At 43.0% G+C, this 16,623-nt stretch overlaps 1 protein-coding gene across 4 annotated transcripts in view; it reads right to left on the bottom strand.

Annotated features, from left to right (window-relative positions):
• The window catches only part of PINX1 (PIN2 (TERF1) interacting telomerase inhibitor 1), an 83,723-nt gene that overhangs the window by 8,828 nt on the left and 58,272 nt on the right, over nt 1–16,623 (bottom strand). The window lies entirely within an intron of this gene.

The raw sequence follows: 16,623 nt of genomic DNA on the forward strand, positions 1-16,623 counted from the left end.
TGGAAGGGACCTCAGAAGGTCATCTAGTCCAACCCCCTGCTCAAAGCAGGACCGAAGCAGGATGTAATGGCATATGTACATTAATCAAAGCAGGATGTAATGGCATATGTACATTAATCCTAAACTGTAGAACCCACTTACAAGTAAACTTCAAGCGTGAAAATTCCATTTATTGTGAAGCAGAATTAGAATCCTGAATGGTGGCAGCATGTCTGAAAAGGACGTTCATTCTGGTTACTGTAACCACTATAGCTTTACTATAAGCAGATTCTACTGTGCTAGACACCTTAGAAAATGTGTTATCCACCAGTTAGATGCTAAATGTTGTATTCCACAGGCATCATCTCCTTCTCCCACCCCTCTGTTCTGACTAAGCAGACAAGGACAGGGGTTCGGGAGTAACCTATAGAAGAAGGGGAAAGGAGGAATCTGAGACTTCCAGCCTTGATGCAGCTGTTTCCTGCCAGGAGTGAGAGGAACCAGTTTTGCTAGAATTGCTTCAGCTCTGCAAATGGAGAGGGTGACAAGAGGTGCTGCCACGACTGCTACGGTGTACAAGGCGAGGGATCTTTTCCAGAGAGGTCTTTGCCTATTATAGCGACTCCCTGCTTATACAGCAGTTTTTAGACAAGAAAACAAAAGAGCACTTCATTATAAAAAGTCTCACTGTATAAATCTAAAATTACTTTGTTTTTAAGTAACAGTCCAAAATGTGGATTCCAAGACATTAGACACTCTCCTGCACGTTTATCGTATATATGCTGTTGTATTTATTAAGTCTTTTTTCCTCCTGAATTCAGAAATGAGGCACTTCAGTTAAAAGGGTGTTAAACTTTCTGCCAAGAGCTTGTGCCAAAGATCTCAGAAAACAGACAATTTCAGCTTTTATTTCTCTTTAAATTCAAATGGGGTTTCAGTTAAAACCAGGAAGATGCCATCTTACTCAACAATGTGAATCCTATGTATCCAGAATTCTATTTTCTTATTTTAGAAATAATACATTTTTATTGATGATCACTCTTCTCAGTCCTAAAAAGCATACACAGCTCTCAGAGACTGAGCTGGATTCTAATCTGGCTCATGCTTCATAATAGAAATGTAAGTAAACTCCAAGTGCACAGCCAAATTTTGCCTTCAGTTACACCTGTTCAACACCACTGAACACAGACGTAACTCATGGGAGAATTTGAAGATTCCAGAGTTGCACAGGTGCACCAGATAAAAATTTGGCCAGAAAGATTTTAATTACTGGTGATATAAGAGCCACAAAGGACACGCTTTACTTTCAGGCTGGGCCAACAGCACTGGCAGTTAGGACAAACATTTTTTGAATATTTACTTAGCAAACGTGATATGGTGTCATAGAAAGTTCTTATGGAACCTCATAGTGCTGTTCTTATAGAACCACTTTTCAGAGTAGAACCGCACGTATTGCAGTGTAAACGAACACTGGTAGCAGGCAAATCGTGGCCTAGCAGGGCAGGATATGTAAACCCAAAGGTGAACACAGTGGGAGGAGATAACATGTAACATAACATGACGGGGAAAATGTTTGGGGTATAAGGAGAGAGAAAAAGAGGGTAAATTAATGCACTGCATACAGTAATAACCAAGCTATGAAAAGGAAAGCAAGACACCTACACATTCTGGTGACATCCCAATCCACTGTACCTTCACAGCTGAGGTCACAAAATTCCTCTTCCTATTCATTTCCTTGTAAATTACAGCTGTGTGTTAGATTTAATAAACAAGGCTAAGGAAGATATTTCCCTTTGGATTCCTCTACTCGTACAATACAGAGATCCAAACAGTGACCTCATCTTCCCTCTTCCAAGGGACTTATTTAGAAGTCCTAATCAGTGTGTTCTCGCCTTGCATAACAATAGAGGAAATATGGTCTGGTAATCAGAGCACAGGACAGGGAGGGCGAGGTCTCCCATGCGCCATTCCTAGCTCTGCTATCGACTCACAGTGCAGTCTTGAACAAGAAGTCACTTACTCAATCTGTGCTTCAGGCTATCCAGCTGTAAAACGGGTCTAAAAATCCTTAACTGACTCACAAGGGAGTTGTAAGTTTTTCATTAATTAAATGTTTGCAAAGTGCTTTGAGATCCTCCAAGGGAAGAAGTAGAAAGTATTATGTAAATACCAAGACCTTACATTTATGCAGCCTTAAGTTGGCAAGGTTGAGTGTTCCAAAGATATCCGGGTTAAGGATGAGCATGCAGCCTTAGCTCAGTAAGCTCAATTTTCAATGCTTCAATGCTACAATGCTAATTTTCAATGCTACAGTATAGCCTTCTAGTCAGGGCTAGACAGCCCTGAATTCTTTATTACTCGTATTGCAGTAGCATGCAGAGACTCCAATCAGAATGAAAGATCTCATTGTTACATGTGCTGTACAAAGGCATAGAAAGACATGGCCCCTGCCTTGAACAGCATACAATTATCTTATACAGTCCAAGCATACATTTTCACTATGCTGTAATATTTCACCTGTAGAGTTTTCTCCAAGTCTGTGTCCTTATCATATAAATGACTTACAGGAACTGTTTAACTGGCACACATAGTACTGCAGGTTCACACAAATTTGTGTTGCAGATAAACCAGAGGATATATTATTTAGGAAATATGTGACTATACAATTAAAGATGACCATACCACAGTGGCAGAATTATAAGGCAGCCTCAGCTTTTTCATTTCCTGATGTTTAAGTTTGCAATAATGTCGCTTTATCCCCCCATGGAATTAAAGATGCACTGAGAACAGACCCTGCTTCTAGGGGCAATTGTGTTACCTGCATGTGATTCTGCAGATACTGTTCAGCTGCACCTGGAATGTGTCTGTTTTCAACATAACTGTTAATCCTTTTAGTCAGACTCTAGAACACCAAACCCTCTTCAACTGTTGGTTGAAGAGAAGGATTTCTGTCTGCTCCCTACGGTCAGATACGGCACCAGTTACATGGACTGGATGGGACACACGGCAGTGCACTCGGGTAGCCAAATCACAAGCAAGGATATCAGAGGATGGGGGCATGGGGAGATTCTGTTGAGATAAGCAGTTGGGAGGAATGATGCCGTAATGCACTTGAAAATACCCAAAAGACGGAAAAGATTTCTGGCCAAGATTAGCAGAGGAAGCCGTGTCAGCAGCAGGGCTTGGTTTCTAAAGGATGAGGAAAACACATGTATTTTGAAATCTGAAAATAATATGGACCTATGGGAACCTTTACTTGTACCTCTTTGGTCACGTAAAATCAGGAATTAAAGTTCCTTGGAGGATTATAAAAACAGTATTGCCTGATTCTCTAGTGGTTTTTCCTTAAAATGTCTTTCTATGAAGGAAAATACACAGTTGAAATTACTCCGTAAGGGGGTAATTAGCTTCAGAGCTGATCCATATAACTAGAATCAAGTCAGAGCCCTTGCACTGGGGATACAGACATTTCCTGTTTTTCAGTGAGTGGTAGCAGAGGAGCTGTTAAGAAAGTCTGTGTCACCTTTTAGTCACATATCTGCTTAACAAGCCATCATCGCTAACTAGTTCCTCTCCTTTGCACGGTGCCAAGAAGGCTATCCTTGTGGTTACAGCACAGGACTGCCAATCAGGAGAGCAGCAAGGTGCTCAGACAGGGCAAGCAACAGAAACACAAAGTACTCCCCACCCAGGAGAGTTTGTAGTCTAGGAGGTACAGAAAGACAAGATGTGCTGGGAGTGCAGAGAACTGAGTGTATATACCAAACAATCATACGCATTCTTACTTTTTTTTTTTTTTTTGGCGCAGTTGGGGGCCTCCTGGATGAAGTGAGTCTTCAGAAAGGGTTCGAGTGCAGAAAGGGTTCCAGGCCCAGCTCTGACAAAGACATGCTGTGTGGCCTGGGAAATTCACTTGTGAGCTGGAATTCATTTTGTACGTGATCTTCTTGTTCTTGCTTTCAAGGACTTAGATCACACATCCTCTGTCTACATTTCTGACCCGGTCTCCTGGTGACCATCCCAAGCACTCTGCCAGAGAGATCAGCTGGGACACCTCTTGCCTTCTTTCATAAATGTTTCCACGCCTTCTGCAAGCTTCCCCTTATACCTGGGGCACCCTTCCAAAATGACAACCAAATCACGGGCCTCACAGGATTCTGATCCCTCCAAAAGACACGTTTCCACACCAGCACCTACAAAACGTGACCACTTTAAACTTTAAAAAAACAAAACAAAACAAGACTTATGTATGCACAGCTGAACCACCACTTAACCAGTGTCCTACCTTACTCCGTCCCTTGTGTACGTTATACCCTCACATGTCATGACAATCCCTTGGATTGTAAGCTCTCTGAGGGACGGATCTGTTTTCTCTGAAGCAATCAGCACACGTATGGGCACTATAAATTATCAATCAACAAACAACAACAGATGTGGGGCAGAAATGCACAGTATTGTCACACCTTTTCTGCAGAGACCACATACTTCGTAGTGTGGAATAACTCTACCTGGCCAGTACCTCTGTGCACAAGGGTCTAGGTCCTGCCCATGCTGAACACTTGGCATTAGTGAATGGCTGCCAAACTAACTGCTGTTGGACCTGAAAGAAAGGACTCCAAACCTCCCGCTCTGGGAGGAGGGAAAAAACCCTTCCCAGCCCTCTTACCATAGAATATCTCCTCCCAGTTCTTCAGCCTTTTAGGGATAAAGTGAAGCCGCCTCACTGGTTCCTTGGTTGCTCCCGAGCATGGCTCCCACTCCCTCTAGTGCTGCCTCTCTCCATGGTATTGAAAGGAGAGAGATTGGGAGTCATGACCCAAAGCAGCCGTGCGGTGTTTCCACTTAATCCCAGTCAGGCTGAGAAAGAGGAGTTTAGACCCTGCCAGGGGGGAGAGGAAGGGGAAGTAAGGCATGAAACTGGGAATTGAGGAGGTAGAGAGAAGGGTGCAGAGAGCGGAGTAAGGGAGAAAAAGTGTGTGCCCAGGGTGAGCGTGCCTAGGGCGAGCAGTGGAAGAAAGAGGCAGTCTGTTCAGGGATTACACTAGGAGGAAGATTATTTCAGGGGCTGGGTGTTTCAGAGAAAGTGGGACAGTGGGGGGATGGAATGGAATGCAAACTGCAGTACTGATTACAGATCTGGTGACAGTAGTTCTTGCCTCGAAATAACAGCTTCTAGTGCTCTCTAGTGACAGCCTGAACCAGGGTCAATGTCAGACTTTTCCCAGCCGTCAACTGCATGGCCAACTTGCCAAGAGGAGGTTACAGCTATGGACATTAGCAAGGAGGGAGGTGGGATGGTCTTTAGAGATCACAGCTCTTAATGAACCATGCTCCAGTTTGATCTGAGCAGCCTTCCCACTCTGAGCAAGATGGAGCTTGGCACGCTGAGACCTATAGTTTCCATGGGTCATTCCCCGATAGGAAAGATGATGGGATTCATGGATAAGGGTTGACATCTGTCCCACAGGCAGAACGCTGGCCTTCAGGTAGTTGAAGGCTGCTATCAAGTGCCCCCTCACTTTCCTCTTCTGCAGACTAAATAACCCCAGTTCCCTCAGCCTCTCCTCGTAAGTCATGTGCCCCAGCCCCCTAAGCATTTTTGTTGCCTTCCACTGTCCTTCATTAGAGCATAAAGTCTCCTTTTCCCTCACCATTGCTGAAAACCTGGCTCTCTCCTTGCTTCTCTCTCACCTAGATTATTGTACCCTTCTCCTTTCTAGCCTCCTCAGCTCTTACTTCCTTCTACTTCAATCTGTGCAACAGCCTCACCCACCATTTGGCAAATCACACCTTCAGTCCCTTCACCAGCTCGCTATTTCAGCATCAAATACCTGTACTCTTCCCCTACCTGTTTTTCTACCTCTGTCTCTACCAACCTCCACCCTTGTGTCCAATCCTCATAGATTTTAAAGACAGAAGAGACAATTACAGTCATTTAAATCTGATCTCCCACATAGCACAGACCACAGAATTTCATCCATTTGGTCTCTCCTATTTGCAGTCCTCAAAATTTTTTTCAGGCTGCCCTTAGGCCAAGGGTAGCCTTCTTCTTCCAGAAGGCGAAGCGTCCTCACTTTCTGCCTTCAATACCCACTTCAAAATTCATTTCTAGGGGCTCACTTTTGACAGCTGACAACTGCTCCACTTCCTCATGCCTTATTCTCAAAACTGCAACACTTCACACAAGTTTTGGTTAGTACCTTCTTCGCAGTTACCCCAGTCCTCACTTCCCTTTGGTACTGTCATTCCCAGAGTTCACCTAATTCAAAATGATAAACTCTACATTTTTTTTAAAGTCTGCAAAGGCATATGGCAATGCAGATATATTTAGTAACAGTGATCAGAAGAGGATGAGGAAATGCCAATGCCTATAAATCCAAATAGATTTATTGATCTACTGGGATTTTATTACTATAATTTATATAGTGCACTAAGATGCACATGAGCACAGCTAGCCAATGTGCCTCACAAAGAGTGTAATCCCTGCCGCACAGAGCTCACAAGCTAAAGCCACGAGTGGGTACAGAACAATACAAGTTACAACACGCAGAAGTGCCATGTAAGCACACCAGTATGGATGATCCAATGTCTCTTGGTAAGGTCCTTAAACGGTTTCAGGAATAAGCAGCAGCACGAGGGAAGATGTGAAGATTTGAAGGGAGACGTCAGGAGTGATTTAGTTGGGGATTGGTCCTGCTTTGAGCAGGGGGGTTGGACTAGATGACCTCCTGAGGTCCCTTCCAACCCTGATATTCTATGATTCTATGAGTGAGGACATGATGAAACAGGAGGAAAAACCAATATCTCATCTGTCACAAGTGCTTTATCGTCTGTGGTTAAGAAACAATGTAACTGTAGAAGCTGTCAAGAATCGGTGAAGCTTTGTTCTCAAGTTAGAGCAAAAACACGGGAGCCAGGATATGTCAAGGTGCTAACTCTCCAATAAGAGACTGAGTAATTTACTTGACTCCCTGTAATTCGGCCTAGCCAGCTAGTTCACAGAGAAGCAGGATCTGACCGAAGAGCAGATGCTAGTGAGAAACAGCTACCATTTTTTATTGTATGTTGAGCACTAGCAGGGTGGCTAGCATTGTGGAGAACTCACAGAAGCAGTGTTGCCAACTCTCATGATTTTATCATGAGTCTCATAATTGTGGTTTTTCTTAAAGTCCCAGCTCCTAGAGTCGAGTGGATATGTGATTTCAGCCTTCATTCTTAAAGAAAAAGTAAGTTTCTAGCCCTTGTGACTGTGGAGAAAGCTTCAAAATGTGGCCCCATGTGCGCTAAAGGCTCAAAAGGCAGAAGACAGATACAAATCTATTATTTTTACATAATCTCATTCTTTTAAAGCCAATCTCATGATTTTTGAACAGTTGGGGTTGGCAACACTGCAAAAGGAAACTGACCCTGCCCTGAGGAGCTTACCAGTCTCAACATTAAGGGCTTTTATTAGGGCTGTTGATTAATCACAGTTAACTCACACGATTAACTCAAAAAAAATCAATTGTGATTTAAAAAATTAATCGTGATTAATCGCAGTTTTAATCACAATGTTAAACAGAATACCAAATGAAATTAAATATTTTTGGATGTTTTCTACATTTGCAAATATATAGATTTCAATTACAACACAGAATAGAAAGTGCACACTGCTCACTTTATATTATTTTTTATTACAAATACTTGCACTGTAAAAATGATAAACAAAAGAAACAGTATTTTTCAATTCACCTCATACAAGTACTGTAGTGCAATCTCTATCGTGACAGTGCAACTTACAAATGTATAGATTTTTTGTTACATAACTGCACTCAAAAACAATGCAAAACTTTAGAGCCTACAAGTCCACTCAGTCCTACTCCTTGTTCAGCCAATCGCTCAGACAAACAAGTTTGTTTACATTTACAGGAGATAATGCTGCCCACTTCTTGTTTACAAAGTGAGAACCGGTGTTCTCATGACATTGTTGTAGCCGGCGGCGCAAGGTATTTATATGCCAGATATGCTAAAGATTCATATGTCCCTTCATGCTTCAACCACCATTCCAGAGGACACGCGTCCATGCTGATGAGTTCTGCTCGATAACAATCCAAAGCAGTGCGGACTGATGAATGTTCATTTTCATCATCTGACTCAGATGCCACTAGCAGAAGGCTGATTTTCTTTTTTGGTGGTTTGGTACTGTAGTTTCTACTTCGGAGTGTTGCTCTTTTAAGACTTCTGTAAGACACCTCATCCCTCTCAGATTTTGGAAGGCAATTCAGATTCTTAAACCTTGGGTCGAGTGCTTTAGAAATCTCACATTGGTACCTTCTTTGCATATCACAGAATCATAGAATATCAGGGTTGGAAGGGACCCCTGAAGGTCATCTAGTCCAACCCCCTGCTCGAAGCAGGACCAATTCCCAGTTAAATCATCCCAGCCAGGGCTTTGTCAAGCCTGACCTTAAAAACCTCTAAGGAAGGAGATTCTACCACCTCCCTAGGTAACGCATTCCAGTGTTTCACCACCCTTTTAGTGAAAAAGTTTTTCCTAATATCCAATCTAAACCTCCCCCACTGCAACTTGAGACCATTACTCCTCGTTCTGTCATCTGCTACCATTGAGAACAGTCTAGAGCCATCCTCTTTGGAACCCCCTTTCAGGTAGTTGAAAGCAGCTATCAAATCCCCCCTCATTCTTCTCTTCTGTAGGCTAAACAATCCCAGCTCCCTCAGCCTCTCCTCATAACTCATGTGTTCTAGACCCCTAATCATTTTTGTTGCCCTTCGCTGGACTCTCTCCAATTTATCCACATCCTTCTTGTAGTGTGGGGCCCAAAACTGGACACAGTACTCCAGATGAGGCCTCACCAATGTTGAATAGAGGGGAACGATCACGTCCCTCGATCTGCTCGCTATGCCCCTACTTATACATCCCAAAATGCCATTGGCCTTCTTGGCAACAAGGGCACACTGCTGACTCATATCCAGCTTCTCGTCCGCTGTCACCCCTAGGTCCTTTTCCGCAGAACTGCTGCCTAGCCATTCGGTCCCTAGTCTGTAGCGGTGCATTGGATTCTTCCATCCTAAGTGCAGGACCCTGCACTTATCCTTATTGAACCTCATCAGATTTCTTTTGGCCCAATCCTCCAATTTGTCTAGGTCCTTCTGTATCCTATCCCTCCCCTCCAGCGTATCTACCACTCCTCCCAGTTTAGTATCATCCGCAAATTTGCTGAGAGTGCAATCCACACCATCCTCCAGATCATTTATGAAGATATTGAACAAAACCGGCCCCAGGACCGACCCTTGGGGCACTCCACTTGATACCGGCTGCCAACTAGACATGGAGCCGTTGATCACTACCCATTGAGCCCGACAATCTAGCCAGCTTTCTACCCACCTTATAGTGCATTCATCCAGCCCATACCTCCTTAACTTGCTGACAAGAATACTGTGGGAGACCGTGTCAAAAGCTTTGCTAAAGTCAAGAAACAATACATCCACTGCTTTCCCTTCATCCACAGAACCAGTAATCTCATCATAAAAGGCGATTAGATTAGTCAGGCATGACCTTCCCTTGGTGAATCCATGCTGGCTGTTCCTGATCACTTTCCTCTCATGCAAGTGCTTCAGGATTGATTCTTTGAGGACCTGCTCCATGATTTTTCCAGGGACTGAGGTGAGTCTGACTGGCCTGTAGTTCCCTGGATCCTCCTTCTTCCCTTTTTTAAAGATTGGCACTACATTAGCCTTTTTCCAGTCATCCGGGACTTCCCCGGTTCGCCACGAGTTTTCAAAGATAATGGCCAATGGCTCTGCAATCACATATTGTCAAATCTGCAGCGAAAGTGTTCTTAAAACGAACAAGATGTGCTCAGTCATCATCTGAGACTACTATAACATGAAATATATGGCAGAATGCGGGTAAAACAGAGCCAGAGACATATAATTCTTCCCCAAGAAGTTCAGTCACAAATTTAATTCATGCATTTTTTTTAAAATGAATGTCATCAGCATGGAAACATGTCCCCTGGAATGGTGGCCGAAGCATGAAGGGGCATATGAATGTTTAGCATATCTGGCATGTAAATACCTTGCGACGCCGGCTACAACAGTGCCATGAGAACACCGGTTCTCGCTTTCAGGTGACACTGTGAACAAGAAGTGGGCAGCATTATCTCCTGCAAATTTAAACAAACTTGTTTGTCTGAGCGATTGGCTGAACAAGAAATGGGACTGTGTGGGCCTGTAGGCTCTAAAATTTTAGATTGTTTTATTTTTGAATGCAGGGTTTTTTTGGACATAATTCTAAATTTGTAAATTCAGCTTTCATGATAAAGAAATTGCACTACAGTACCTGTATGAGGTGAATTGAAAATACTATTTATTTTGTTTTTTACAGTATAAATAATGATAATCCAAAATAAATATAAAGTGATCACTGGACACTTTGTATTCTGTATTATAATTGAAATCGATATATTTGAAAACGTAGAAAACATCTACAAATATTTAAATAAATAGTATTCTATTATTAACAGTGCAATTAACCACGCAATTAATTTTTTTAATCACTTGACTACTCTAGTTTTTACCATAGATTTGTAGATTCCAGGGCCAGAATGGAACACTGTAATCATCTAGTTTGACCCTCCTGTCTAACACCAGGCCATAGAACTTCCCCCAAAATAATTCCTAGAGCAGGTCTTTCAGAAAGACATCCAATCTTGATTTTAAAATTATCAGGGATAGAGAATCCACCACAACCCTTGGTAAATTGTTCTAATGGTTACTCTCACCACGAAAGATTTACACCTTCTTTCCAGTCTGAATGTGTCTAGATTCAGCTTCCAGTCATTGGATCCTCTTATACCTTTCTCTGCTACGCTGAAGAGCTCATTATCAAATACCTGTTCCCCACATAGACACTTACAGCCTGTAATCAAGTCACCCCTTAACTTTTTCTTTGTTAAGCTAAATAGACTAAGTTCTTTCACTCTAAGACATATTTTCAAATTCTTTAATCATTCTTGAGGCTCTTCCCTGAACCTTCTCCAATTTATCAATATCCTTCCAGGTCTAGATTCATTAGCCAGACCACCACTAAAAGCTATTTTTACTTTCATTTTACCATCCTTTCAGTCAACTTTCCTACTCTCCCTCCTCCTTTATAGTAGAAGCTCTCTCATGCCATCCTTGCCCCACCCTGTCAGCTACGACAGTGTAAATCTCCTGAGTTGTGCTTTGCCCACACACCTGACAATTCATTTAGATTTAGATCTCTGCAGTGATTCAGCAGTGCCAGCTCATTTTTATTTCCTCCTTCAATTACCCCATACTTAATGCCACAAGAAAAGCTGCAGGGTGGGGCTCCTGACCTTTCAAAGAAATCATTTTGCATGGAATTTAAGGTCCTGGATACTTTGAAAGCCAAACGGCACCTCTGACTTAAAAAAGAAGAAAAAAGAAACCAGATACATTGCTCTATGCAATATAAGTGCTCACACCAAGAAACATAAGCTTCTTCAAGCTGTGTGACCTTGGCCAAGTCATATCTTCTCTCTGCATCTCAGAATTTCTTATCTGAAAAATGATAATGTGGATGGTAACCCATTTTTTTAAAAGCCCTTTTGGAAATGTACAGAAAAAATAATTTTAGAATTAGAATTGTAAGATTTCAGAACATAATCAGGCACTGTATGGACTGGGGCAAGGGAGGTCAAGCCTAATGGTTAGAGTCTGGAGCCAGGGGTCAGAGTCCGGTGCCAAGCCAAAGGTCAGAGCTGGAGACAGTCAGGAGTCGAAGCCGGAGTCAGTTCTGGGGTAGGGCATAGGAGCAGGGAGATGAAGTGAGGCAGGAAAGCAAGAACCAGGAACAAATGGGGGCCTGGGATTAGGAAGAACAGGCAGGAAGGCAGGGTTCAGGAGTCAGTCAAGTAGGCAGGATCTGTAGCAGCTGCCAGCCAGGGATTTACCTAGTTGCTTGGACAACTTCCTGGGTTTCTTTCTGGCTTAAGTAGTGTGTCCCAGCCAATCAGAGAAGCTGAACTCCTCCCTCCAGTCAGGAGTTTTGTGGGCGGGGCCCTTTGTGAGCTAGAGCTTTGCTAGCCCCCTTCTCCAGTGGTTCGGGTGAGCTGCCTGGTGGCAGCCACGGTCTGAGAACTGCCTGGTGACCTGAGGACCTGGGTTTAAGGCCCGTCATCCCTCACAGGTAGCTCACCTGGCCCTGAAATAACAGAGATGTCTTTGCAATCTAAAATGGGATACACAGTATTAACAGGACTCCTATTAGGGCCCTTAATCCACATGGACACAGGTACAAAACAAACTTATTTCTGTAGTGTAGATAAAAGGAGTCCAAATTTATCAGCTGGCAAAATTAGTCACACTGTCCCTGCTTACTAGTAATGTAGATTTGTATCACCATTGTACTGGCTTCCCAGGGATATTCCATCTCTTCCCTGTGAAGAAGGTCTTTGCTAAAAGGCAGGTATTTGCTTGGTGTTCAAGTGAAGTTTATAGTACTGAACCTTAAGCAGTACTAACTACTACAAGGTCAATGTCTCACTGTAAATCGGGGCAATTGTTAGGTTTTATTCCGAATAAAAATGCTGTACCTACAGATGCTTCCATCCATGTTACAAATGCAGCAAATGGGTCACATTAAAACTGACATTACACCACCTAAAATCCATTCTCAAAATTTCCTTCCAGACCAGGGTCTTCCCATGTCACAGCTTTAGTCATACAACAATGCTGCTACTGCAACACCAAGGCAACCTGAATTACTTCCAGTGCGAGAAGGGATTCGCTCCCTTTCAAGAGGTTACACTGTAACACGTTCCGAGCAGAATGAAAACTCACCCTGGAATTTAACGCTGAAGGATAAGGGGGAAAAAAGTGAGTCCTAGAAAGATGGGAGTGACTAGATTGCAGAGATTTTATTGAAGAAACTGATTCAACAGGAAGAAAATTTGACTGCGCATCTTCCAAGAGCTACACTGTAGCGTTTTTAGATTATGAGCTCTTCATGGTAGACACCTTTAACTTCAGACCTAGTAGTAGCTTTGGTACACTACAAATAAATCAACAACAAAGATGGCAAAACCAAACAATTTCTATGGCTTGCTGTGTCTGGTCTCTCTAGAACAGACTGTAAATTATACAGATTCAAACCTTGTTCTGTCTAACTGGCTGTATCCGCTGTGCACATCTGCAGCATTTAATTGTTTTAACTGTTCAAAACACTTTTATCATTTAAATTTCAGTTAGAATGAACTCTGCACCGTGATGCCCACCCACAGCTCTGGGAGTCCCTGATGCACATTTAGAACGATAATAATGTCGAAGGAGGAGTAAGTACCCAAAGCAGCAGGGCTATTCTTCCCACCCTACCACTCATTTAATCACCAATCATGAGATCAATACAACTGAAACCTCCCACCACATTCCCCCAACAAACAGAAATCCTGCTCTCAATTGCCTGAGTCCTCCATTAATGACCACAAAATTTGCTGCATGCCCAGTTCTTAAAACACGGTTTTAGGTCTTTTTGGAGCTACCAAGTGTTAAAAGCTACTTACTAATTGATTAAAGAAACCAACATAATGGTGCTTTTAAATAATTGTTCTATGCCACCTTACATCCTGGTACCCAGATGCCAGGGTGAGTGGCATCTTGGAAATGGAGAGGGAGGGATTTTGAAATCTAATTAAAGAGTTTAAAAAAAATATTCAGATTTGGTACATCTGCACCTTTGAAAAACTCCTCCACCAGAGTTAATTTTACTGCAATAGTTACAAGCTGCCAATGTTAACATCAGATGGCAGATACTGTTTTTATGCCTAGTCAGATGCTTGTATTGCCAGCCAGTTAGAAAAGCCAATACAAACACGTTTAAAAGGCCATTTTCTATAGCAATGACTCCTGAACTAACCAAGGAATTTCCCAACAACACTCAGTCTCTAAGAGGGGGTGGGAGACAGAGGAGTTGACTTCCCGCTTTTCTAAAATGTCCAGAGGCACGGAAAAGCTGCCGTGACTCATGTAACAATGGTTCATAACATACTGCTGGTGCCCAAGTTGTTTGAAAGATAAATGACAATCTCCCCAAGCTGAGGAACATACTTCAGAAATTATCGAAACTAAGGCACTATGTCCTTTGGGATGGAAGCCAAATCAAATCAAACTGTCTATAAATTATAATTCTGGGTCAAGCTGTCTCCCCGTGAGAGGACATATGTACTTTCAACTGCTGAATAATGGCCACGGGATTCTTAGCTAAGACTAGAAAGAGAATGCCAAGTTTTCTTTAACATCTTGCACACAAAAATTATGAACATCTAAATAAAATTAACAAACAAGTAACTAATTTGCCTCTTATGTATCACCTTTTATCAGAGGACCGCAAGGCACTTTACAAGCATTAATAAGTCTCACAACATTGTTGTGCAGTAGGAAAATGTGATCGCATTTTACAGATGAAGAAACTGATGAACATGCCCAAGGTCAGCCACACTGGGTATGTCTAAACTGCAATTAAAAACCCACAGCTGGCCCATGCTAGCTGACATGGACTCATGGGGCTCGGATTAAGGGGCTGTTTAATTGCAATGTAGACATTTGGGCTCAGGAGGAAGCCTGGGCTCTAGGACCCCGTGAGATGGTAGCATCCCAGAGCTCAGGTTGTAGCTGGAGCCTGAATGTTTAGACAGCAATTAAACAGCCCCTCAGCCCAAGTCAGTTCAAGTCAGCTGGCATGGGCCAGGTACAGGTGTTTAACTGCAGTGTAGACATACCCTCAGTGGCAGGAATGGAGACTAGCCCCCAGAGTTTCTGGTTCCCAGTCTTGTGCTCTAATTACTAGTCCATGCTTTGTACATTATGGTTGCCTCTGTATCTACATCAAATTGAGTGATGTTAAAACTCTCCTCCCTTAAATAACCCATTTTGGCCGTAACCCAATCTCCAACTCCCCCACCCAACACTGAGTCAGGATCTGAATTCACAACTCAAAGCTCTCGAAGGGGATGAACGTGAACATTGCTATATTTGTGTACGTTGATACTTGGAGCTCAATTATGAAGCCTTGCCTTCAGGAATTTTCAGATGCTGGGTTTTGGTTTGGGCCCATCCCTAAATTAAACAGAAAAGAGAGGAGGTGGGGAAAGATAGAAGGAACGTGGTCATCACAGCAAGTTTAGTCTACTCTAGTCTCAAGTCTACAACATCTTTGGAAGCAGACTGTTATTTCTGGCATCTACTAGTCCTGCATCTTAAATCAGAGCTAAAACTAATTCAGTAATATTCTGCATCCCTGAGATTCAATATAAAAGTGGGAAAGGAAAGCGTTCCATAAACAAATCTCCAAGATGATCATTAAATACTAAAACGAAAGGTTTTGCATTGTTAATGAAGCTGGATGAGCAGATGACACAATCTGCTATTCACCAGAGACAGGAGGAGACAGATGAGCCAGCCCTGCAGAGTGCAGTTCGTGTCTGGTTCATGGGGATTGGAAATGAACCAGAAGATTCAAACTACAATTTGATCAACTCAGAATTCAAAGGGGAGCCCATCTCCACTCCTCATTATTTAAAGGCCTTGGGAACACTCCTGAACTTAGATACACTCAGGAGAGCATCTCGGGGTTTCCTAGAAGTGAGGGGGTAGCTGATGAAGTGGGGAATAAAGTTTGCTGGCTTTTCAGTCAAAGTCAGTCTCTGACAAATTTTTTGAGCATAGGTCGAGATTCAGGAATGCAGCAAACCTCAAACTCCAGGCTGAGTCTGAGTGGCTTGGAGACTCTGCTAATAATTCATACTGCTCACACACATTATTAGGAGTCATGGTAAAAAAAAAAAGAACGAACGAAAGAAAGATGCGGAAGAGATGGCCAGCCCTCTGTGGAGATAGAGGCGGTTAGGGACTATTTAGAAAAGCTGGACGTGCACAAGTCCATGGGGCCGGACGAGTTGCATCCGAGAGTGCTGAAGGAATTGGCGGCTGTGATTGCAGAGCCACTGGCCATTATCTTTGAAAACTCGTGGCGAACCGGGGAAGTCCCGGATGACTGGAAAAAGGCTAATGTAGTGCCAATCTTTAAAAAAGGGAAGAAGGAAGATCCTGGGAACTACAGGCCAGTCAGCCTCACCTCAGTCCCTGGAAAAATCATGGAGCAGGTCCTCAAAGAATCAATCCTGAAGCACTTGCATGAGAGGAAAGTGATCAGGAACAGCCAGCATGGATTCACCAAGGGAAGGTCATGCCTGACTAATCTAATCGCCTTTTATGATGAGATTACTGGTTCTGTGGATGAAGGGAAAGCAGTGGATGTATTGTTTCTTGACTTTAGCAAAGCTTTTGACACGGTCTCCCATAGTATTCTTGTCAGCAAGTTAAGGAAGTATGGGCTGGATGAATGCACTATAAGGTAGGTAGAAAGCTGGCTAAATTGTCGGGCTCAACGGGTAGTGATCAATGGCTCCATGTCTAGTTGGCAGCCGGTATCAAGTGGAGTGCCCCAAGGGTCGGTCCTGGGGCCGGTTTTATTCAATATCTTCATAAATGATCTGGAGGATGGTGTGGATTGCACTCTCAGCAAATTTGCGGATGATACTAAACTGGGAGGAGTGGTAGATACGCTGGAGGGGAGGGATA

The sequence above is a fragment of the Lepidochelys kempii genome, chromosome 3 (assembly GCF_965140285.1).
Source record: "Lepidochelys kempii isolate rLepKem1 chromosome 3, rLepKem1.hap1, whole genome shotgun sequence".
Classification (NCBI taxonomy): domain Eukaryota; kingdom Metazoa; phylum Chordata; order Testudines; family Cheloniidae; genus Lepidochelys; species Lepidochelys kempii.